Below are 26,302 nucleotides of genomic sequence, written 5' to 3'. Positions count from 1 at the left end.
GAATATTTTGAAATATGTGAGAATAAAAATACAATGTATTAAAATTTGCAGTAGGCAGCAAAGTCAAGGTTAACAGTGGAATTCTGGGGCTAGTGTTGTGTCTCAACAGCTTAAGCTACTGCTTATGTTGCTGGCATCCCACTTCAGTGTGCTAATTCTAGTCCTGGCTGCTCCACTTCCGGTCCAGCTTTCTGCTAATGCACCAGAAGATAGCCCAAGTTCTCGGGTTCCTGACACTCATGTGGCAGCCTGGCCCCGTCCTGGCTGCTGTTGTGGCCATCTGGGGAGTGAACTAATGGATAGAAGGTCTGCTCCCTCTGTTTCTCTGTGTGTGTCTCTCTCCCCATCTCTGTTTCTTTGTGTCTCAAATAATATTTTTGAAAAGGAAAATAAAACCAAACTTATAACTATAAACATGTACTGAACAAATGTATCAAATTAATAGCTCACCTTTGTAACTTAAAGAAATAGGAAAAGAAGAATTAAACAGAAAGCCAACAGAAGGAAGGACATGATGAAGCCCAGAATACAGATGAATAACATAGAGTACAGTAGAACAACAGAGAAAGATCCATGAATCATGAGGCTTGGTTTGTTTTTCTTAAAGGTCCTCCTTGGAACAGACCACACAATTCATAAGTCTTGATCTAGTCAAATGACTAGAGTCAGAAATCGAAGGTGGGTCTTTACTACTGGCTTTTACAGAATAATAATTAATTACAGGAAAGATACAGAGATGATTGTCCACCAACAAATTTGGCAATCTAAATAAAACAGACAACTTCCTGGAAGCACACAACCTACCGAGACTGAAACATGAATGCACAATCGGAATAGAGTGATGGCTGGTGAATACATTCAGTCACTGTTTTGAAGCTTCACCATCAGGATTGTCGAGGACCAGATGCTTCGCTGGTGAATGCCACCAAACATTTAGCTGGGCAGAGGACACCCGGCCCAAGGGACCAATGAGGCCAACAGTCATTTGGTCTGGCTCTGCCAAGGCAACTACAGGCAGGACTTGATATTCAATACACCCATAGCACGCTAACTTTTAAGTTGATCAGTGTTTTTGTCTCACAGATAATATTATAAATATCCAAATGACCCTTGGCAGAAAAAAGGTTACCACCCCTAAAATAATGAATAAACTCCTTCTCAAGTTCTTCCAAAAAATTTAAGAGATGTGAACAACTCCTAGCTCCTTCAGAGGCAGTATTGTCCTGACACCAAAACCAGGCAGATACTATATGAAAAAAATATATGGCAATATCATTTATGAATATCGACCTGAATAACTTGAGCTAACCATTTAAATTCAATAGCATACAAAAGTATATGCTGGTGGCCATGAGAGATTTATACCTTTAATGCAAGATTGGGCCAATGCAAAATCAATGAATGTGATATACCACATTAACAGAAAGAAGAAAAGCTCTGCATGATATCAATGATGCAGAAAAAGCATCTGACAAAATCCAACACCTTTCCATAATAAGAACATTCAACAAACTAGCAATAGAAGAAAACCACCTCAATATAAAAAATCAATATCTGAAAATCCCACAGATAACATCATATTTTAATGGTGAACATTTGAAAAATTTGCCTCTTTTGTTGACAATAAGACAAAATGCTCACTTCTGCCACTTCCATTTAACATAGTCCTGGAATCCTAGCCAAAAAAAAAAAAATCAGATTAAGAAAAAGATAATAAAAAGAAAGAAAGATAGGTCATCAGAGGTGGAGAAGAAGAAACAAAATTGTCTTGACTAAAATGATATGATCCTATACCTAGAGAGCACGAGATAAAAAAAATAGACCTAATAAATTCAGCAAAGTTATAGGATACAAAGTCGGTTGCATTTCTATACTAATAAGGAACAACTCACAAAAGGAAATTAGAAAACAATTACACTCACAGTGACATCCAAAAGAATAAAATATTTAAGAATGAATTTAACCAGTGCAGTGAAATACTTGTATGCAGGAAACAACAAACATTGCCAAAAGAAATTTAAAGTGCACATATAAAGACAATCTGTTTACAGAGCAAAAGACTTAATATCAGGAACATGTCAATATTATCCAAAGTGTTCTACAGTTTCAGTATAATTTCAGTCAAAATCATAAAGATATTTTTGAAAATATGCAAAAAATCCACCTAAAATTCATAAAGAATTTTAAGGGAAGTTGAATAGACAAAGCAATCTTGAAAAAGAAGAAAATATAGTAGGTCTCACACAGATTTCAAAACTCATTGCAAAATTATAGTAACCTGGGGCTGGCAGTGTGGCACAGAGGGTTCAGCTTGCTGCCCGCTGTACTGTGTCCCACATGAGCGCTGGTTCAAGTCTCAGCTCTGTACTTCCAAACCAACTTTCTGTTAATGCTCCTGAGACAGCAACAGAAGATGATTCCATGTACTTGGACCCTGCCACCTACCTGGGAGACCTGGATAGAGTTCCAGGCTCCTGGCTTCAGCCAGGCCCAGTCTGGTCTCTTGTGACCATTTAGGGTGTGAACAAGTGGATAAAAGATTCTCTTTCCTCTCTCTCTTTCCTTCTCTCTCTCTCTCTCTTTTTTTTTTTTTTTTTTTTTTTGGACAGGCAGAGTTAGTGAGAGAGAGAGAAAGAGACAGAGAGAAAGGTCTTCCTTCTGTTGGTTCACCCCCCACATGGCTGCTACGGCTGGCGCGCTGCGCTGATCCGAAGCCAGGAGCCAGGTGCTTCCTCATGGTCTCCCATGCGGGTGCAGGGGCCCAAGCACTTGGGCCATTCTCCACTGCCTTCCCAGGCCACAGCAGAGAGCTGGACTGGAAGAGGAGCCACCGGGACAGAATCCGGCCTCCCAAGCGGGACTAGAACTCGGGTACTGGCGCCACAGGTGGAGGATTAGCCTATTAAGCCATGGCGCCGGCCTCTCTTTCTCTCTTGCTCTCATTCTCTCTATATAGAATTGTTTCTTTCAAATAAATAAAACTTAAAAAAGAGAAAGATGTGTTCAGTATGCTAACAAACTATAGGATTCCAAAAAAGTAGGGTTGTTGGCTTTCAAGAATCTATTTTACATTAAAAATACACATATTTGATATTTTATGTGATCAGCAGAGAATATCTTAAGTAAAACGCCCTCTTCCTCTGGACAGATGTGTGTGCTTTTCAGAAAGTTGTTTTGGCCATAGAGAGAGGCTCCTATTTCTTACTAACAGGAGGAGACTTGTGTTCTGGGGAACTGAAAATCTATGTGCGTTGGCTCTGTGGAGCCTGCCTGCTTGACATCTGTAGCTTTGACCACATAGCAATGGGCTTGGATTCCAGACGAAAGGCAAACTCAGAAGGGAAGGTGACCGGAAACCCCAGACTGGATCCCAGGTTGCTCTGCTGGGAATGTGGTTTCTGCTGGGTATGGCAGAATCCTGTACAAACCAGAGACCCCAGCTGATGTGAAACGCCAACTGTCCTTTGGTCTTCATTATCCCTTGTTTTGCCCCTGAGAATCAGGAGGCCAACGAGGAGGGTGAAATCCATTCAAAGTCTCAAGCAAATCTGAAGATGTCTATTTCACTCATTATATATATTACATGTTTTACTCTATATATTAGCTACTACAAATCAGAAAAATATATTATTTGTCTTTCTGGGGCTGTTTTTTTTTCACTAAGCATAATGGTCTCCAATTGCATTCATTTTATTGCGAAAGACAAGAATTCATTCCTTTTTATGGCTGAGTAGTAGTCCATCGTGTATGTATATGTCACATTTTCTTTGTTCCGTTATCAGATGGTCGACATCTGGGTTGATTACATATCTATGCTATTGTGGCTTGAGGTCCCTTCTTTATTTAAAGTTTTGATATTTTGTTCACCATAGAGTTTGTTTTGCATTAGTTTAGGGACGCCTGCCCCTGGGAAGATTAGATTACAAATACTTTTCATCATTTCTCCTAAGAATACAGTGAAAGCCCTGGGACATGAGACAGAGAGCAAAGATGGAGCCGTCCTACACTCACGTTTCTCCTACACAGAAAAGAAGCAGGTGGGCAGCTGCATTTTGAGGTGAATGCCCGCGGGAGAGTCGTGGAACGCAGCAAGGGAGAGACTGGCACTCTGGGCCGGCAGCATGGAAAGAGGAGGAAAGTGCATCAGCACCTGCAGCCCCTACTCAGTAGCCAGGGAGACCCTTCAGCATACAGGAGGGGATGACAGGGAAGTCCCAACCGACTCCATCACGGTGGATGCCTGCCATCAGTGTTCTGTGGTTGTCATAGGGGTGCACCTTCCTTGTGAGAGCTTCCTGGAGTCTGCACAGTAGCTTTGCTCCAAAAAGGGACCCCTATTTTCTCACCCAACTCCAGAGCCCAGGCTGCCTTCACTCTGGGTCATCCTGTGAAGGGAGAGACCACCCCCAGCCTCTGCTGGAGGAGAAAGCCTAGAGAGAGAATTGCAACCTCACAGACTCTTTCTCCTAGGCTTTCGGTTTTTTGGCCGCATCTGCTGACGTTTGGGAGCAGGTGCTCAGTCAATGAACTACAATCTAGCACCCCACTTCCTCCTTGGCTTGTTGCTTTCTGCTTGCATATGTTGGGAACCAAGAGCTGGTGCCTCCAGAGTGCCAGCCTCGCTCACCCATGTTTTTCTGGCTGCTCACTTTTTCACAGTCTCTGTGAGAGGCTGAGAAATGGTGCTGTTAGGGGCATGTATATCTCAACTTATTCCATGTCCCTGCCCCCACAGAGATAAGGTGTGCATGAGGCTTTCTGGGAGTTTCATGCCTGCCCCACGTGGAGCTTGACTTCCTCATGGCCATCATGGCTATTCTCCTTTCTGGTCCCAGATGAGACACAGGTGCATTATAGCAAAGTCAGTATCCTGGATTGACAGGAAGGGGTGGAGTTACAGTGCAGGACGGGAGGCAGAAATTAGAAGCGTCTTCTGGCTCATTTATTCTTATCTAATCTCCCTGTCTAGTCTCCCCCATATCAGTGCTGAGAGGGAGAGCTGCAATCTTGTATAGTCATTCCACCATGGCTGATGGCTTTTCAGCTGCTTCTACAGAGAACTGGAAACACGTTCTGACTACTAGTGTGGCGACTGTGCTTACCACTTTCCCATTGGTTAACTGCTTTTCCACTGACCTACTGAGGACTGAGGGTGAGCGGCAGGTGAGTGCTCTGCTCTCACCTTCTACCACCCCTGCAACCAGCTGCTTGTGAGCCTGTATTTCTGCTGAGACTAAGAATAGAAGCTGAGATTCCTTAAAGCCCTCTCCCCATCAGGAACACTGCTTCTGTGCCCACCCTGCTCCTGCTATAAGAACCCCCCTTCTAATGGGCTTTCCAGTCTAGGTGGATGCCTCTAACAGGATAGCACATCCCAGCTGTGCCAGAAGAAAGAGCCATTCTTGTCCAGGTGTGACCCCTTCCATGACTCGAGTGGCCTCACAATGGACATCCATATGTGCACCACGATCATTGGGGCCACTAGAATGTCTCCACTTCTGTGTGAGCACTGGAAATAGCATGTTGCTCCAACTTCGCTAATTCAGGCATTGGTGAAGTCAAAGAACTGATAGACTGCAAAAAAGTCCAAAGTGAAACCAAAGCCAACCTTGCCCACCAAACTGACATCTCAAATCATGGCTCAAAGAAAGCAGAGTACAAGCCGGCGCCGTGGCTCAATAGGCTAATCCTCCACCTTGCGGCGCCGGCACACCGGGTTCTAGTCCCGGTTGGGGCGCCGGATTCTGTCCCGGTTGCCCCTCTTCCAGGCCAGCCCTCTGCTGTGGCCAGGGAGTGCAGTGGAGGATGGCCCAGGTGCTTGGGCCCTGCACCCCATGGGAGACCAGGAAAAGCACCTGGATCCTGGCTCCTGCCATCGGATCAGCGCGGTGCGCCGGCTGCAGCGGCGGCCATTGGAGGGTGAACCAACGGCAAAGGAAGACCTTTCTCTCTCTGTCTCTCTCTCTCTCTCACTGTCCACTCTGCCTGTCAAAAATTAAAAAAAAAAAAAGAAAGCAGAGTACCACAAAAGCAAGCCTATAAAAGAGCAGAAAGACAAATGATCCACTATATATGCAGATCTCAACATAGGATTATAAGAAATATGGAAAAACAAGGTAACACAATGCCTCCAAAGGAACTCAAGGACTTTCTGGTGAGAGATTCCAAAAAAAGAGACTGATGAAATGCCCGCTAGAGGATTCAAAAGAACAATAATGATCTCAGAGATAAAAAGACCAGAGAAGAACAGCTTAAAAGATCCAAAAGTCATGCATGATCTGAATGAGAAATTTTGCAAAGATGCTGAGATCCTGATAGAAAACCAAGCAGAAGCATTAGAAATGGACAACTCATTTTAGTATTTTTTTTGGTTCTAGTACCATTGGTTGGACTCTGTAATTAACACACAATTATTCTTAGGTGTTTAAATTTCAACTGAAAAGTGATCCCTGTTAGGAATTTGGAAAACCTTATGCTGAGTGAAATAAGCCAATCCCAAAGGGACAAATACCACTTGTTCTCCTTGATAGGTGACAACTAACTGAGCACCAAAAAGGAAACCTGTTAAAGTGAAATGAACACTATGAGAAACGGTGACTTGATCAGCCCTCACCCTGACTGTTGATGAGCAGCTTAATATGTTATCCCTCTTAGTATTTTTTTTGTTTGTTCTACTTAATACTTTTGGTTGAATACTGTAATCAATACACAATTCTTCTTAAGTGCTGAAGCTTAACTGAAAAGTGTTTGCTGTTAAATATGAGTGGGAATAAGAGAGGGAAGAGATGTGCAATTCGGGACATGCTCAAGCTGACTTACCTCAAATGGTAGAGTTAGAAACATACCAGGGGATTCGAATTCAATCCCATCGAGGTGGCATGTACCAATGCCATCTCACTAGTCCCAGTGATCAATTTCTATTCACAATTGATCGTAATGATAGGACTAAGAACCAAAGGGATCACATAAACAAGAATAGTGTCTGCAAATACTAGCTGATAGAATCAAAAAGGGAGAGAATGATCCAACATGGGAAGTGAGATACACAGCAGACCCATAGAATGGCAAATGTCCTAAGAGCACTCTGGCCTCATAATCAGCCCTTAAGGCATGCGGATCCGGCTGAAATGCCCATGAGAGTATTTCAGGCATGGAAAGCCTAGACACTCTGGGGGAAAAAAAACCTAAATGAAAGATCTCCACGAGTGAGATCCCAGTGGAAAGAATGGGTCATCAAAGAAGGAGGTACCTTTCTCTGAAGGGAGGAGAGAACTTCCACTTTGACCATGGTCTTGTCTAAAAATTATCAGAGTCAGTGAACTCAGGGGGCTTCCATAGCCTTGGCAGCTCATGACAAGAGCCTAGGGTGATTACTGATACCATAAACAAGAGTGTCAATTTGTTAAGTCAACAACAGGAATCACTGTGCACTTACTCCTCATTTAGGATCTTTGTCCTTAGTGTGCTGTACATTGAGATTTAATGCTATAACTAGTACTCAAACAGTATTTTTCACTTTATGTTTCTGTGTGGGAGCAAACTGTTGAAATCTTTACTTAATGTATGCTAAACTGATCTTCTGTATATAAAGAGAATCGAAAATGAATCTTGATGTGAATGGAAGGGGAGAGGGAGTGAATAAGGGGAGGGTTGTGGGTTGGAGGGACGTTATGGGGGGGGAAGCCATTCTAATCAATATTCTGTACTTTGGAAATTTATATTCATTAAATAAAAGTTAAAAAATGAAGAAATGGACAACTCAGCAAGTTCCATCAAAAATGCATTGGAAAGCCTTCACAGCAGATTGGATCATGCAGATTCAAGAATATCCAAACTTGAAGATCCATTTGAAATATCTCAGTGAGATGTAGTGTATCGTTATAAAGGCTGCTTTATTGATGTATGTCATGCACATAACAATATACTCTTCCTTCCCCACGTTATAATCACTGTCATGAATCTTTCATTTTGTGAATTCTATACGGGCACCAGTTTGAGTCCCAGCTGCTCCTTTTCCAATCCAGCTCTCTGCTACGGCCTGGGAAAGCAGCAGAAGATGGTCTAAGTGCATGGGCCTCTGTACTTCTGTGGGAGACCTGGATAAAGCTCCTGGCTCCTGGCTTCAGATGGGTGCAGTTCTGGGCATTGCAGCCAGTTGGGGAGTGAACCAATGGATAGAAGACACCTCTCTCTCTCGTGTCTTCTTCTCACTGTCTGTAATTCTACCTCTCAAATAAATAAATATCTTTTTTTAAAGAAAGAATAACACCAGACTTTTCAAGAGAAATCTTACAAACCAGAAAGGAATAAAATGATATATTCCAAGCTCTGAAAGAAGATAAACTCCCATTAAGAATATGTTACCCCACCAGAAATCAACCCAGACATCTACAGCCAACTTATATTTGATCAAGGATCTAAAACCAATTCCTGCAGCAAGGACAGTCTATTCAATAAATGGTGCTGGGAAAACTGGATTTCCACGTGCAGAAGCATGAAGCAAGACCCCTACCTTACACCTTACACAAAAATCCACTCAACGTGGATTAAAGACCTAAATCTACGACCTGACACCATCAAGTTATTAGAGAACATTGGGGAAACCCTTCAAGATATTAGCACAGGCAAAGAATTTCTGGAAAAGACCCGGGAGGCACAGGCAGTCAAAGCCAAAATCAACTATTGGGATTGCATCAAATTGAGAAGTTTCTGTACTGCAAAAGAAACAGTCAGCAGAGTGAAGAGACAACCGACAGAATGGGAAAAAATATTTGCAAACTATGCAACAGATAAAGGGTTAATAACCAGAATCTACAAAGAGATCAAGAAACTCCACAAAAACAAAACAAACAACCCACTTAAGAGACGGGCCAAGGACCTCAATAGACTTTTTTCAAAAGAGGAAATCCAAATGGCCAACAGACACATGAAAAAATGTTCAAGGTCACTAGCAATCAGGGAAATGCAAATCAAAACCACAATGAGGTTTCACCTCACTCCGGTTAGAATGGCTCACATTCAGAAATCTACCAACAACAGATGCTGGAGAGGATGTGAGGAAAAGGGGACACTAACCCACTGTTGGTGGGAATGCAAACTGGTCAAGCCACTGTGGAAGTCAGTCTGGAGATTCCTCAGAAACCTGAAGATAACCCTACCGTTCGACCCAGCCATCCCACTCCTTGGAATGTACCCAAAGGAATTTAAATTGGCAAACAAAAAAGCAGTCTGCACATTAATGTTTATTGCAGCACAATTCACAATAGCCAAGATCTGTAACCAACCTAAATGCCCATCAACGGTAGACTGGATAAAGAAATTATGGGATATGTACTCTTTAGAATACTATACTGCAGTAAAAAAAATGAAATCCAGTTATTTGCAACAAAATGGAGGAATCTGGAACACATCATGCTGAGTGAAATAAGCCAGTCCCAAAGGGACAAATACCATATGTTCTCCCTGATCGGTGACAACTGACTGAACACCAAAAAGGAAACCTGTTGAAGTGAAATGGACACTATGAGAAATGGTGACTTGATCAGCATAGCCCTGACTGTTAATGAACAACTTAATACATTATCCCTCTTAGTAGTTTTTTTGTCTGTTCTACTTAATACTACTGGTTTAATTCTGTAATTAATACACAGTTATTCTTAAGTGTTGAAATTTAACTGAAATGTGATCCCTGTTAAATATAAGAGTGGGAATAAGAGAGGGAAGAGATGTGCAATTGGGACATGCTCAAGCTGACTTGCCCCAAATGGTAGAGTTAGAAACATACCAGGGGACTCCAATTCAATACCATCAAGGTGGCATGTACCAATGCCATCTCACTATTCCAAGTGATCAGTTTCAGTTCACAATTGATCATAATGAAAGGACTAAGAGTCAAAGGGATCACATAAACAAGTCTAGTACCTGCTAATACTAACCGATAGAATAAAGGGGAGAGCGATCCAACTTGGGAAACGAGATACACAGCAGGCTCATAGAATGGCAGATGTCCTAAACAGCACTGTGGCCTCAGAATCAGCCCTAAAGGCATTCGGATCTGGCTGAAAAGCCCATGAGAGTATTTCAGGCATGGAAAGCCAAGACACTCTGGCAAAAAGATCTCTGTGAGTGAGATCCCAGTGAAAAGAACAAGTCTTCAAAGAAGGAGGTACCTTTCTCTGAAGGGAGGAGAGAACCTCCACTTTGACTATGACCTTGTCTAAACAAGATAAGAGTCGGAGAACTCAAGGGGCTTCCATAGCCTTGGAAACTCATGACTGGAGCATAGGGAGATTACTGATGCCATAGACAGGAGTGTCAACTGGTAAAGTCAACAACAGGAGTCACTGTGCACTTACTCCTCATGTAGGATCTCTGTCCTTAATGTGCTGTACATTGAGGCTTAATGCTATAACGAGTACTCAAACAGTATATTTCACTTTGTGTTTCTATGGGGGTGCAAATGGTTGAAATCTTTACTTAATGTATACTAAACTGATCTTCTGTAAAAAAAAATTATCAATTCCCAACTTGACTCTCACTGGGATTAAACATGACAATAGGTCTGATCTGATTTCATCATCATTTAAAAAATCATCTATTATTTTTCACTTTATGTTGCTGTGTGGGAGCAAACTGTTGAAATCTTTACTTAATGTATGCTAAACTGATCTTCTGTAATATAAAGAGCATCGAAAATGAATCTTGATGTGAATGGAAGGGGAGAGGGAGTGGGAAAGGTGAGGGTTGCGGGTGGGAGGGATGTTATGGGGGGGAAGCCATTGTAATCCATAAGCTGTACTTTGGAAATTTATATTCATTAAATAAAAGTTAAAAAAAAGAATATGTTACCCAGCAAAGCTATGTTTCATAAACAAAGGAGAAATACATTCTAAAAATAACAAAAATATTGAAGGAATTTTTCACCACCAGGGAAGCTTTTCAAAGATGCTTAAGGGAGTCCTACAGATACAAATTTTGAAAGATAACTACTATCATTAAAATGTGAAATTATGGAAATAATCCAAAAAGGAACAGAAGATATCTAAAATAAAAAAAAATACACTTTTTAAAAATGATGACAGATTTAGGTCACTGTTAATAAATAATAATATAATGAAAATGAACTAAATTCCCTATTTAAACATACAGCTTAGCTGAACAGCTAAACACTTAATATGAAGCCCACAAATAAATTTGCTTCATCAAGGAAGATATGGGCTGAACTTAAAATGATCGATAAAGATATTCTACATTAACAGAAATCAGAATCAAGGATTAGCTACATTATATCAGACTAAATATGTTTTCACAAAAATTATAAGAAGTTTCAGAGAATCAATATAACAATAAATATGACAGCAGTAAATATATATGCACACAGTGCCAGTATACCCAATTTTGTTAAAACAAACAGTATTTGATCTAAAAGGCGAGATAGATCTTAACACAATAATTTAATACCTTATTTTCATGAATGGACAGATTATCCAGACCAAGAAATCAATAAAGATAGTTTGGTCTAATTGATAGAAGCCAATCAAGATGCCTGTGTCTGTAGCAGATCACTTGGACTCAATTTCTGGCTCTAATGACTGACTCCAGTTTGCTATCAGTGCAGAATCTTATGATGATGGCTCATGCAGTTGAGTTCCCTGCTCCTGGCTTTGGCTCCGCCCAGTTCTGGCCACTGTACACACATTTTGACAGTGAACCAATGGATAGAAACCCTCACTCCCCTGCCCCTATGTCACTCTTGAATACAATGAAACCAACAAAGAGACACCAGATTTAAACTACATTGCAGCCCAAACAGATTGGACAGAAATTCACCAAACACTCCATCCAACAACTGAAGAATGTACATTCTTTTCATATGCACACGGAATATTCTCTAAGATAAATCATGCATTTGGCCACACAGCAATTCTTTTAGATTTTTAAAAAAATATTTATTTATTTAGAAGACAGAGTTTCAGAGACAGAGGAAGAGAGAGAGAGAGAGGGTGAAAGGGAAAGAGAGAGAGAGAAAGAGACACCTTCCATCTACTGGTTTACTCCCCAAATGGCTGCAATGGTTGGAGCTGGGGCAGGTGAAAGCCAAGAGCCAAGAACTTCATCTAGGTCTCCTATGTGAGTGGCAGGGGCCCAATCATTTGGGCCAACACCTGTTACTCTCAGGTGCATCAGCAGGGAGCTGGATTGGAAGGGGAGCAGCTGGGACTTGAACTGGTGCCCACATAAGATACCTGTGACTTAACTTGCTGGACCACGTTAGTAAATTTTAGCAAATTAAAAAATATCAAAATGATATGTTTCTTTTGTGACCACAATATGATAAAGCTAGAAATCAACAAGAAAAGAAATGCTAAAAGTTACAGAAATACATGGAGATTGAACAATGTGCTCCTGAATGAACAATGGATAATTGAAAAAATTAAAAGGAAATTTAAAAAAATTATTTGAAATAAATGGAACTGGAACTACAATATACTCAAATGTATGGGATATAGCAAAAGAACCAAGAGGGGAGTTTATAGCTAAGTGTACATATAAAAATAGAATGAAATATACTACTTAACAATGCATCTGAAGGACCTTGGAAAGCAAGAACAAATCAAACCCAAAGTTAGTAGAAGGAAATAAATACCAAGTGCCAGGATAGAAATAAATGAATAGAAACTAAGCAAATAATATAAAGGATCAAGGACTTGAACAATTGGTTCTTTGAAAAGAAATAAAATCAATAAACCTTTAGCTAAACAAGAAAAATATAGAGAAGACTTAAATAAGTAAAACCAGAGATGAAAACAGAGCACAGAAAAATAAGTAATCATTAGGGACCACTATGAACAATGGCTCACCAAAAAATTGGAAAACCTAAGAGAAATGGGTAAATTTTGGGGCACCTACCAAAATTGAACTGAGGGGGCACAGAGAATCTGAAGAGATTAGTAATTGATACCGATACTGAATGCGTAATTAAGTCTCAATAGAATGGGTGCTTACAGTGATTAAGATGTTGCTTGGGATGCCCAAGCATATTGGGGTGGCTGGATTTGAGCCCTGACTTGGCTTTCAGTGTAACTTCCTATTAATGCCCTGGAGGCATCAGGTAGTGGCTTAAGTAGTTGAGTACCTGTGAGTCACATGAGAGACCTGGATTGAGTTTGGGCTCCTGGCTTCAGCCCTATCCAGCACTGGCTGTTGGATATACATGGGGAGTGGCCCAGTGACTAGAAGATTTTCTCTTTCTGTCTCTGTCTCTGCCTTTTATACAAATAAAAATAAATAACCAATACAATTTTAAAATCTCCCAACAAAGAGAATTCTAGGTCTAGTAGGGAGAACTAACACCGATTTTTCCAAACCATTAAAAAAATTCAAAATGACAACTCCTCTAAACTTATTCTTTGAGGCCTACATTACCTAAATTCCCATATAAAAGAACAACAAAAGTAACAAAACTATAGATCAATATCACTCATGATCATAATTGCTAAAATTCTCAGCAAAAATACTGGCAAATCAAATCTGACAGCATATGACAAATCATACATTATAATCAAGTAGTATTTATCCCAGGTGTGCAGTGATGGTTCAAGATATGAAACCAATAAATATAAGCATCACATCAGGATAAAAATCATATGATCATCTTAATAGATGCAGAAAAAGTATTTGATAAAATCCAACATTCATCTATGACTAAAACCTTGAAAAAATTAGGTATAGAAAGAACATAGCTCAATATAATAGACTGCATATGACAGACCTACAGACAGCATCATATTGAATGGGAAAAAGTTGAAAATATTTATTCTGAGATCTGGAACCAGCCAAGTATGTCCACTGTCACTGCTCTTACTCAATGTAGTGTAGGAAGTTTTAGCTGGAGCAATTCAGCAATAAAAAGAAAGAAAAGGTATGTAAGTAGGGAAGGAAGAAGTCAAGCTATTACTGTTTGCAGATGATATGATTATATCTATAGAGAAACCGACATATTCCACCAAGAGGCTATTAGAACTGATAAATTCAACAAAGTAGCAGGATACAAAATAAACACACAAAAATCACAATATTTTACACATCATTAATGAACTTGCTGAGGAATAATTATAACAGGAATCCCAGTCACAATATCTACAAGAAAAATAAAGTAACTTGAAATAAATTTAAGCAAAGATGTGGAAGACTTTTACAATAAAAATTACAAAATGCTAATTAAAGGGCCTAACAAAAAAAATTAGAAAGACTTCTCATGATTCTGGATTGAGAAACTTAATATTAAATATACAGACTATCTAATGTAATTTACAGATGTAATGAAATCCCAATCCAAATATCAATGCCAGTATTCACAGAAAAAACAATCATAAAATTCATTTGAAAACACAAGTGACCTCAAATAGTTAAGGCAATCCATAACAAAAAGAACAAAACTGGAGGCATCACAATACCAGATTTCAAGTTACACTATAGAACTATTGTAACTAAAATGATAAATAACTGACATGAAAACAAACATACAGACTAGTGGAACACAATAGATACCTCAAAAATGAAACCACATGTCTATAGATAACTGATTTTTGACAAAGGTGCTAAATCATACAGTAGACTAAGGAAATCCATTTCAATAAATGGCACTAGGAAAATTAGATATCCATATGCATAAGATTAAAACCCCCCATCATGTATTTAAAAATGAACTCCAAATGAATCAAAGATTAAGGAAGTGATACACCCAGAAACAGAGAAAGGCATTCATCCTCATAAGAGAATATGAAGGTAGAAAATCTGTAAAAGTACAAAGGAAATCCAAAACAGACACTAGGAATATGTATAGAAAAATGGCAGGACCAAGTCATCACTTATCAATAAGAACCTTGAATGTAAATCCCTAAATTCTCCAATTAAAAGATACATATTGGCTGAATGGATTAAAAACCAAGACTCATCTATTTGTTGTATAGAAGAGACACACCTCACCAACAAAGATACACATAGACTAAATGTGGAAGAATAGAAAAGATATCCCATGCTAACACAAAGCAAAAATGAACAGGAGTAGACCTCCTAATATCAGACAAAATAAGACTCTAACCAATAAATAAATAAATAAATAAACTCTTTAAAAGAGGGCAAGGCACTGTAATGTAGTAGGTAACGCTACTGCTGCCTGTGACACCAGCATCTCATATGGGTGCTGATTTAAGTCCTGAATGCTCCACTTCTGATCCAGCGTCCTGCTAATGTGCCTGGGAAAGCAGAGGGAGATGGCCAAGTCCTTGGGTTCCTGCACCCACATGGGAAACCTGGAAGAAGCTCCTGGCTCTTTGCTCCTGGCTTTAGTCTGGCTCAGCCCTGGCCACTGTAGCCATTTGGGGAGTGAACCAGCAGAGAAGGAAGATCTCACTCTCTCTTTCATACTAACTCTTTCTGTAACTCTGCCTTTCAAATAAATAAAAAATTACGTTTATAAAGAAAACTGTCAAAAGACTCAAAAAGGCATTATATAATGATTAAAGTGTCAATTCAACAGGAAGCAATGACTATAGCAAATGTATAGGCACCTAATGCCAGGGTGCCTGGCTATGTCAAACAAATGTTAATGAATTTAAAGGGAGACAGGCTCCAAGACAATAATAATGGGGGCTTCAACATCCCAGATTCATTAATGGACATATGAAGTAAACAAAAAAAAAATCAACAAAGAAACAACAGAGCTTAACTACATTGTGGAGCAAATGGCTCTAATTGGCGTTTACAGAACATTTCATCCCACAGCTTCAGAATACACATTCTTTTCATCAGTACATGGAACTTTCTCTAAGATAGACTATATACTAGGCTATAAAGCAAGTCTCAACAAATTAAAAAAATTCAAATCATACGTGTTCCTTTTCTGACAAACAAAATGAAGCTGGAAATTAGCAACTTAAGAAAGTCCGGAAAATATGCAAACACATGGAGACTATCTAATGTAATTTACAGGTGTAATGAAATCCCAATACAAATACCAATGCCAGCATTCACAGAACTAGAAAAAAAATCATAAAATTCGTTTGAAAACATAAGAGACCTCAAATGGTTAAGGAAATCCTAAACAAAAAGAACAAAACTAGAGGCATCACAATACCAGATTTCAAGATATACTAGAACTATTGTAACTAAAATGATATGTAACTGACATGAATGAACTTGAATGAACAGTGCTCTTTAATGAAAAAAAATCAAAAGTGAAATTAAAAAATTGCTAGAAGGCCAGTGCCGTGGCTCAATAGGCTAATCCTCCACCTGCGGCGCCGGCACACCGGGTTCTAGTCCCGGTCAGGGCACCGGATTCTGTCCCGGTTGCCCCTCTTCCAGGCCAGCCCTCTGCTGTGGCCAGGGAGTGCAGTGGAGGATGGCCCAAGTGCTTGGGCCCTGCACCCCATGGGAGACCAGGAGAAGCACCTGGCTCCTGGCTTTGGATCGGCGTGGTGTGCTGGCAGCAGCGTGCTGGCCACAGCGGCCATTGGAGAGTGAACCGACGGCAAAACCTTTCTCTCTGTCTCTCTCTCTCACTGTCCACTCTGCCTGTCAAAAAAAAAAATTGCTAGAAATGAATGAAGAAAACAATACAACATATAAAAACTTATGGGATATAGCAAAAACTTCAAATAAATTATCTAACAATGCATGTCAAGGACCTAGAAATCCAAAGCAAACCAAACCTCTAATTAGTAGGAGGAAAGAATTAAAATTAGAGAATAAATAAAATTGAAACAAAAATACAAAAGATCAGTGAAATGAAGAGCTATTTTTTAAAAAATAAACAAAATTGATATACCATGAGCCCAACTAACCAAAACTAACAAACAAAACAGGGAGAAGAACCAAATAAATAAAATCAGAGATGAAAAAGAAGATGTAACAACAGATACCACAGCCATAGCAAGATTCATCAGGAAGTACCACAAATAGCTATATGCCAACAAACTGCAAAATCTAGAAGAAATGGATAGATTTCTGGACATTTACAGTGAACCAAAATTGAGGCACAATGACACTGAAAACCTAAACATACCAATAATCAAATGGATAATGAATATTAAAGACCTTTGTAAAAAGCCCAGGTCTGGATAGCTTCAGTGCTAAATTCTACCAGACTTTTAGAACTAATTCTGATCCTTCTCCAACTATTCAAAACAATTGAAAGGGAGAGAATCCTCCCAAACTCCTTCTATAAGACCAGTGTCACCTTAGTTTCAAAACCAGAAAGAGGTATAACAGAGAATTACAGGATAATATTCTTGATGAGCATAGATGCCAAAATCCTCAATAAAATACCATGAACTTAGCAACACATCAGAAAGATTATTCACCGGGACCAACTGGGATTTATCCCTGGCCTGCAGGCATGGTTCAACATCTGAAAATCAATAAATGTGATTAACCACCTTAACAAGCAGAAGACCAAAAGCCATATGATTATCAATAGATGCAGAGAAAGCATTTGATAAAGCACAGTATCCTTTCATGACAAAAACCTTAATCAAATTGGGTATAGAAAGAACATTCCTCAACACAATCAAGGCAATTTATGACAAATACAGAGACAGCATCATATTGAATGGGGAAAAGTTGGCAGCATATTGAATAAGATCCAGAACCAGACAAGGATTCCCACTCTCACCATTGATATTTACTATAGTTCTGAAAGAGTTAGCCAGAGCCATTAGTCAAGAAAAATAAATCAAGCCGGCACCGTGGCTCAATAGGCTAATCCTCCGCCTTGCGGCGCCAGCACACCGGGTTCTAGTCCCGGTTGCCCCTCTTCCAGGCCAGCTCTCTGCTATGGCCAGGGAGTGCAGTGGAGGATGGCTCAAGTCCTTGGGCCCTGCACCCCATGGGAGACCAGGAGAAGCACCTGGCTCCTGCCATCGGATTAGCGTGGTGCGCCGGCTGCAGCGGCCACTGGGGGGTGAACCAAAGGTAAAGGAAGACCTTTCTCTCTGTCTCTCCCTCTCACTGTCCACTCTGCCTGTCAATAAATAAATAAATAAATAAATAAAAATAAATAAATTAAAGGGATGCAAATTGGAAAGCAGGGAATTAAATTATCCCTGTTTGCAGATGACATGATCCTAGATATAGGAGAAAGATTCCATTCATAGTGTTTTGGAACTCATGAGAGTTTGGTAAAGCTGAAGGGTATAAAATCAACACACAAAAACAAATAGCATTTGTATACAAAGACAATGCCAAGACTAATGAAGAACTTACATGATCAGTCCCATTCAGAATAGTTACAAAAAATTTGAATATTTTGGGATAAGTTTAACCAAGGAGCTGAAAGACCTCTACAACGAAAATTATAAAGCATTAAAGAAAGAAATAGAAGAAGACACAAAAAGTGGAGCAAGTCTTCCTTACTCGTGGATTGGAAAGATTAATATCATCAAATGTTCATACTACCAAAAGCAATTCACAGGGTCACTTCTGATCCAGCTCCCAGCTCGGTTGATTCCTTGCTATTGTGAATGGTGCTGTGACAAACATGGTGCAGCAGGCATCCCTTTTGATTACATGAGTTCGTGCCTTTTGGATAGATATCCAGTAATGCTTGATCACGTGGCAGTTCTGTTTCTAGTTTTTAAAGAAATTTTCATACTGTTTTCCAGAGAGGCTTACTATTTTACATTCCACCAGCAGTGTAGAGTTCCCCTTTTCCCATATCTGTGCTAGCATTTGTAACTTTTGATACTAGTCTTTCTAACAGGGGTGGTGTGATATTTCCAGTCTAGTTTGATTTGCTTTTCCCCGGTGACTAGTGATATTGTCTTTTCATATATTTGCTGGACATTTATATTTCCTCTTTTGAGGTCTTTGTTCATTTGTTCACTGGATTGATTGCTTTTTGGTACTGAGTTTTTGAGTTCCTGATATATTATTGATATTAACCTTTTGTCAGATAAGTAGCTTGCAGATATTTTCTTCCACTCTGTCAAATGTCTCTTCATTCTATTATTTTCTTTGCTTTGCAGAAGCTTTGGAGTTTGATGCAATTCCATTTGTCTGGTTTTGTTTTTGCTGTCTGTGCTTTTGAAGTCTTATCTAAGAAGCCACTGCTTACACCAGTGTTTTGAAGTGTTTCTCCTATGTTTTCTTTTAGAAATTTCATAGTTTCAGGTGTTACAGTTATGTACTAAACCCATCTTGAGTTGCTTTTTGTATATATAGAGGTAGGGATCTAATTTCAGTGTTTTAAATATATATGTGAAGTTTTGCATAAATATATGTGAAGTTAAGCATCTCTTATTGAAAAGATTATCCTTCCACCAGTATATGTTCTTAGCAACAATACTTAGTTTATAAAAACTTTATTCTAAAAGCCTCAATCTGAATTATCTACAAATCCTTTAATGAAAAAAAAATTGGTAAGCAAATTGGTATGTCCACATCACAGGATCTTCCTAAAGAATATAATGGTAAAAATCCTATTAACAGGCAAGCAAGCTGCATGAGTCTCTGTATAATTATTATTGGTTTCCATGGCTAAATAGTTGGAGTAGGGGTAAGGGAGTAGAAATGAGTATGGCTATAAAAAGGAGTCAGAACTCACCCTTGTGTTGATGCAAATGTTATACATCTTGACTCTATCAGTGTCAATATTCTGGAATAACAGTGTGTGGTGATTTGGGGAGGTGTCATTCTTAGGGGAAAATGAATAGGTTGCATGTAATTGCTATGCATTATTTCTTAGAAATGTGGGGCAATCTACAATTATCTCAACATAAGTTGAATTCAAATAATATTTCCATAAGTCATTAATCTTTATTGCTGAATAAATTCATTCTTCTTCAATTCTGAGTATGAGGCAAGAGCATAACTGACCTCATCTTGGTCTGGACCCTGATCCTAAAGATTCAATGACATATCCAAAAGAATCAATGACATTTCCAGGATTTACAATGCTATAAACAAGGAAGTCAATTTACTTAATTATTCTAAGCCCAGTTTCCTAATCTGTAGTATGGGATATTAGCTATAGGACATAATTAAAGAACTGTATATACATACATACAGTATGCAATAGTCCCTGCATATCTGTTTCCAAGGGCTAATTAAGAAAGTAATAATAGACTATACAGTTGCGACAGAAATTTATATTCTCAAAATTCTAAGGTCAGAAGTCAGTATCGAGGTGTTGGGAAGTTTGATTATTTCTGATATCCTTGTGCATGGTTTAGAGATGGTCACCATTCTGCTGTCTTCATGTGGTCCTTCCCCTTTGTGTATCTGTGTCTTAATCCTCTCTTCTCATAGGAAAACTATTTGTATCATGTTACCCCTATCCTCCCATTTTGTCTTAATTATTTCTTTAAAGATCTAATATCCAAATATTATCATAATCTGAGGTAGTGGGAATTAACAGTTAAATATATTTGAGGGTTGCAAATCAGTCAAGCAGTTCCCTAATATAATATTTGTTAGATTAATTCTCCCTACTCTTGAAATTTTCCCAAAATAATCAAAATCCAAGAAATGACTTTTGGAATCTAAGAATTAATCAATGAGCAAATACTTCTCACTTAATAAGGATGATACATATATTACTATTAAGTGATTATTATATGTTAGAACATGTGTATATTTACATTTCTGAACACAAAACAACTCTTTATAAGGAACTTTTTCACTTAAGGCAGTGCATTTCCAGAAAATACCAGTATTTCAGTAGTAACTGACTCTACCAATCTGAAGCAGAAAGAAGACATGAACTTTGAATCACACCAATATTCTATACCTGTACTGAACTTAAATGAGACATTGTTCTAACATAAAAAACTGGATTTTTTCTACTAATTGTGTTAGACACAGCCCATTCTGTTCTATGCATGATGCCAATTATCCATGCTTAACAAGAATAACCACCTCAACTCCTCCTTTCTAGCACTTAAAATCCATTTATTTCTTTTTCTCTACCTACTGAATTATTTAGTGAATCTCCTCACTAATGTGTTCCACTGTTGTCAAGTTAACAGCCTCAGAGATTTTTGTTAGAGGGCTCGTAGTTTAGTTTTATTCTTAGGTGACTGAAAGATGAGATCTAGAGCTCTGATTTTAGAGCAAAGAAGCAGACAGGCGCTGTGGCTCACTTGGCTCAACCTCCGCCTGCGGTGCCGGCATCCCATATGGATGCTGGTTCTAGTCCCGATTGCTCCTCTTCCATCTCTCTGCTGTGGCCCACGAGGGCAGTGGAGGATGACCCAGATGCTTGGGCCCCTGCACCCCACATGGGTGACCAGGAAGAAGCACCTGGCTCCTGGCTTCAGATCGGTGTAGCGCTGGTCGTGGTGGCCATTTGAGGAGTGAACCAATGGAAGGAAGACCTTTTTCTCTGTTTCTCTCTCTGTCTATATCTCTACCTGTCAAATAAAAAAAAAAAAGAGAAAAGACACATAATTTTGATGATGTTTGCTGTTGGATTTAAACCAAGGTCTATGAACTACTACATCCAGAGGTCTTGCTTTCATTCTATGCTGCCTATGTGTGCTCATTACTTCCACAGCCACAGATAACACAACACCTTTATTGGCATAAAGCCTCCATTCCTCAGAAAACCATTTACTTTTGAGGTTGAGATGAAAACTATGAGATGAGAGACATTCCAAGAAAACTCACTGCTGAAGATTGGAAGAGACAAAAAGTATGGGGGCCCTCAGGTGGGGGTAACAGGATGAGCAAAGACATTGAACCAGGTATGTGGAAGATTCATCAACAACCAGGTGCACCAATGTTCCTGCCTCAGAGGCAGACAGACGGCAGCAGGCACGGCCGCAGTGAGTGTAAGGGAGTTTAGTTTCCATCGTAATACAACAAGGGCATCTTTATATATGCAACAGGGGCTGCACAGGAGAGCTCTTCAGAAAGGCAGGAATGGACAGGAGGATTCAAAAATGACAGGAGCTTCCCTGCTATAAACACTGAGGGAAGTGTTGGAGATCTTTGAACTGGGAGTGGCATAGAATTGGGGTAATTCTTACCAAAGAGTTGGAGCAGAAAAAGGACTGCATATTTTAATCAAACTCAAAATCTGCTATTGTTCGGATTATTTAAAGAATTAGAAGTTGGAGTTAGAATGCAGAGCTGAACTGAAAGAAAGAAATCATCTGGACACTGGGAGTGCAGAAACTTGAGCAGTCTTCCCACTCAGAGCCCAGGACAGTGCCTGGAACACAGCAGATGGGAAATAAATGTTTACTGAATGAATGAGGAAGGCAATGATCTAATTAAAACAATGCTGGAAACTCTTAGGTTAGAATTGTAATGTGAGAATTTGGTAAATCCAGGTAAGTTGAAAATGTCTCACGTTGGGTTTTCTTTAACATGGGTATCAGTAAACGTGAAAGTATTACAAAGAGTTCATGCAAAAAGCAGAATTAAAAGACAAGTATATTTTGGTGTAAAAATCTTGAAATCCATTCATTGCTTTTGCTTAATACCCATTTTACATGACCTATTGTCTTCTAAAATTTGGGGTTCAACATTTCACAGCAAAATAGTCTTTTGTTCTATTTTCCATGGATGTTTTGAAATATGCTCATCTTCCAGTGGAAGATAATCATGGAGAAATTCATTATTTTAAGTCTGAGTTTCTTACCCTGATTCTGGTGTTTACTTTATCACCTAGAGTTACGAATGGTCTTAATAACTATACTTAATAGTTTCAGCAAAACCTATGTTCTTGAGTCATCAGATAAAATTGTTGTCTTCTGATTGGAACTACTTGACTAGAAATAAGAAAGTCATTTAATCTTCAAGATCTTATCCTGCACCTGATTAGCGTGATGCAGGTGACTATTGGCCTAATTCATTACTTGTCATGGTAACCCCATCTGAATTCACTGGTGCTTGCCTTTGCATGTAGGGATCAGCCAAGTGCTCCTGACATTCCCAAGCTGGCAGCCACCCTCAGATACCAGATATAATTTGGTCTGCAAGTGTGAGCTGGACATCAGTACTTTTTTGAAGTTGTCTGACGATCCTGACACACGGCCATAAGGGTATCAAGCCCTTTCATATTTCAGTTCCACTGCTCGTGCTATTTCCTGCCACTCCAAAGTCTTCCAGTAAATTCAGACTTGTTACCTTCATGATTCAGATCAATTCCATTTTGTCTATGACACCTATGGTCTTATTTTCTTTTTTGAAGTCTCCGCATCCTGCAGTATACATGTTTATCATTGAATCCTGTAAGCTGGCTAAGGGCAAGAAACTATTCATTTCTCGTAACATCTTTATGGCTTGGTATATGGTAAGTAATTCATAAATTTATGTTTGAGCCCAAATTATCTGAGAGAAAGTACAAAGTAATTTTGAAGTGATGAGTTGACGTCCATTTAAAAATTTACATGAAGCATCCTTGGTAGATGTTACCTATGCAGACATGGAAGTGAAAGCTATGAGTCCTATTTTCTGGTCTGGACAGTCCTTTTATTTCTGTGAGCTTCAGTTTCATCGTCTTTGAAAGAAGGGATTTATGTGAGATGATTTTTAGATTCTCATTGATTCTGAAAGTAATGCATGGCCACAGGATGCAGAATTTTCAAATAGTTTAATGGAGTGTGAAGAAGACATATTTGCAAATTATTTATATACTGAAGACATGTTAGCCTACTTAGTACATATCTTCATGGACTGAAACTTTCTCTGAAGCACGGAAAATAGAAATTTTGCTGATTTGCCAATCCCTCAAAAAACATCAATCACCAAGTGGATGTCCACCAAATGCAAGGAAAGTCACAGCTGGGATGGTGTTCTAGGTGTCATCACTGACCTGTAACAGCATTAACATATGCTGCATTCATGCTAATAGCATGCATTTGACAAGCAACATTGATTTACCCTTCATTACTCTAAACTGATGAGTAGTAGGTGAAGTGAAACTAATTCCAGAGGACTACATTATTTATTCTAAGTGAATACACAATCCTCGCCCTAGAATACAGCATTCTCAGTTTGGAGATAATACTGTGCAGCACTTACAGAGCACCTTTCATGTGTCATGCATTGTACCTTAAATGGTCCCATATGCACCTGTAAATACCCAGTAACATTGCATGTTAAGTTCATTTTTATTTATTTTCAAGTTTTATTATGAAAAAGTTTTAAAATTTAGAAAATTAGGTACTCTGGTCTAATGCTCATGCATTTATATATATTATTTGGATTTGATAATTTAATTTATATTTCTCCATATCTACTTTCTTTAGTTCTAGGTTTCTAAAGTAAATTATAGGTGCCATGATATTTTGTCCTTCTCAGTATGCATTTCTAACAATATTAGCAGTCTCAAATACAACAACTGAAACTATTACAGTATAAAAATACAACAGTATTTCCTTACTATCCTTAATTGTGGGGAGCAACTGGGAGCAACTCGGACTAGACTAAGTTACTGGAATTAAGACTTATTCTGTGCATCTGCTCTCCCACAATATGGCGCTGGGAGAGGAGGAAACAGCTTCTACACAGCTGCCTCCAATTCAACCAATAAACTGTAGGACCTGCTCCTGATTGGAGGAGAGCAGCGTACTCGGCGTGTGGGTAGCAGAGTTGGGATTGGTGGAAGAGGACTATAAAGGAGGAGAGAGACAACATGCACCAGGAACATCTAAGGGGAACATCTATCCGAATAACACCTGTGCAGCCCCCGAGAGAGCCGGCCGGCAGTGTGCCGCTCCCCCGCGGAAGTGGGGAAAGTGGCAGGGGGAACCGCCCTTCCATGGAGGTGGAAGGGACGGTAGCCAACCCGGGAAGAACCAGCAGCAAACCCGGGGAGGGCCGAGCAGGCAAAAGAACAGCGCAGGGTCCTGTGTCGTTCCTCCACGAAGAGGGGGAGCAACACTTAATTTCCTTAATATCATCTAATTACAAGTTCATAGTAAAGCATTTTCACTTTGTATACTAAATATATGGTATCTCTATAAATATGTGTTCAGATAAATATCCAATAAATAACAGAAATTCCATTTGAGAGCATTTATGTTATTGCTCTTTTCTTCAAACACAGTCTTCTATTCACCTTTTTATGACATCAGCTGTTTTTATTGCCACATTATAAATATGCATACTCTTTGCACATATTTGTGGGGCACAGTATCATAGATTGTTATATGTAGTAATCAAGTCAGGGTAATTAGCATTTCCAGCTCCTCAAATAGTAACCATTTGTATGCACTGGCAAACTTCTCACTTCTCACAGTCACAGGTTGCTGTAGACTGTGGTTATCTTCCTAGGTTACAGAACAATAGAATTAATTCCTCTTGTCTAACTGGGTTCTGGAGCCCCTTATCTATCCTGTTTCCATCCCCTGACCCTTTTCCAATCTCAGGTGACCACTATTCCAATCTCTTCTGTAGGATAAGCATCTTAGTTTCCACAAATGAGTGAAAACACATTAACTTTTCCACAGAGACAAGACTTTATGTTCAGCCCTAACATGTAAAGTTTGGGCTTTTGTTCTTATCACAAAGGGGGAAAAGGAGGGAAAATTCCTTATAATTAATTATTTTTGAACCTATCAAAGAGTTCAGGTTTCACAAAAATTTTCACCTGAAATTTAGAAATATCCACAAGTCCAGAGAGGCACAACCGAGATCTACTCACTTGAAGCAGTAGCTGCTGTAGCAATAAAGTGGTAGAAATACTTAAAAGGTTATTTTGACAAGATGGTGGAAACCAAGAATGGACTAGCAAAGAATAAGAAAAATCCAGAGCCATAGTCTTAGGGACCCCCAAGATTTAGTAGTTTCTACCTGCAGGATTGCCACCAGTGAAGAACCAAGAAAATCTCATGCTTTTGGCTTGGTGAAGCCAGAAAGTAGCTATTTCCTAATATATCCAGATCATTCTCCCCAGAATCTTTAAAGAGCTCAAGAAACTCAACAAAACAAAATAAACAATCCAGTTAAGAAATGGGCAAAGGACTTGAACAGGCATTTTCGAAAGAGGAAATTCAAATGGCCAAAAGACACATGAGGAAATGCTCAGGATCACCAACCATCAGGGAAATGCAAATCAAAGCCACAATGAGGTTTCACCTAATTCCAGTTAGAATAGCTCTCATTCAGAAATCAACAAACAATAAATGCTGGCTAGGATATGGGGAAAAAGGTACCCTAATCAACTGTTGGTGGGAATGTAAACTAGTACAGCCATTGTTGAACACAGTATGGAGATACCTCATAAAGCAGAAAATAGATATATTATATGATCCAGCCATCCATTCCTGGACATTTACCCAAAGGGAAT

The 26,302-nt window shown here is 39.2% G+C and overlaps 1 protein-coding gene across 6 annotated transcripts in view; it reads right to left on the bottom strand.

The window, feature by feature from the left end:
• Positions 1–26,302, bottom strand: part of LOC103345403 (potassium channel subfamily U member 1) — a 238,332-nt gene that overhangs the window by 186,843 nt on the left and 25,187 nt on the right. For 2 of the 6 annotated variants that reach the window (XR_016235029.1, XR_016235028.1), the window contains one exon: positions 20,932–21,413. The exons of the other annotated variants lie outside the window; for them this stretch is intronic. The gene's annotated coding sequence lies outside the window, so the exon portion shown is untranslated. Of the gene's footprint in view, positions 1–20,931; positions 21,414–26,302 lie in introns of those variants that run through there. 6 annotated transcript variants of the gene reach the window in all.

Source organism: Oryctolagus cuniculus, chromosome 1, assembly GCF_051225735.1.
Source record: "Oryctolagus cuniculus isolate XC-2025 breed Fujian yellow rabbit chromosome 1, ASM5122573v1, whole genome shotgun sequence".
Lineage (NCBI taxonomy): Eukaryota > Metazoa > Chordata > Mammalia > Lagomorpha > Leporidae > Oryctolagus > Oryctolagus cuniculus.
This window is presented reverse-complemented; position numbering and strand designations above follow the sequence as displayed.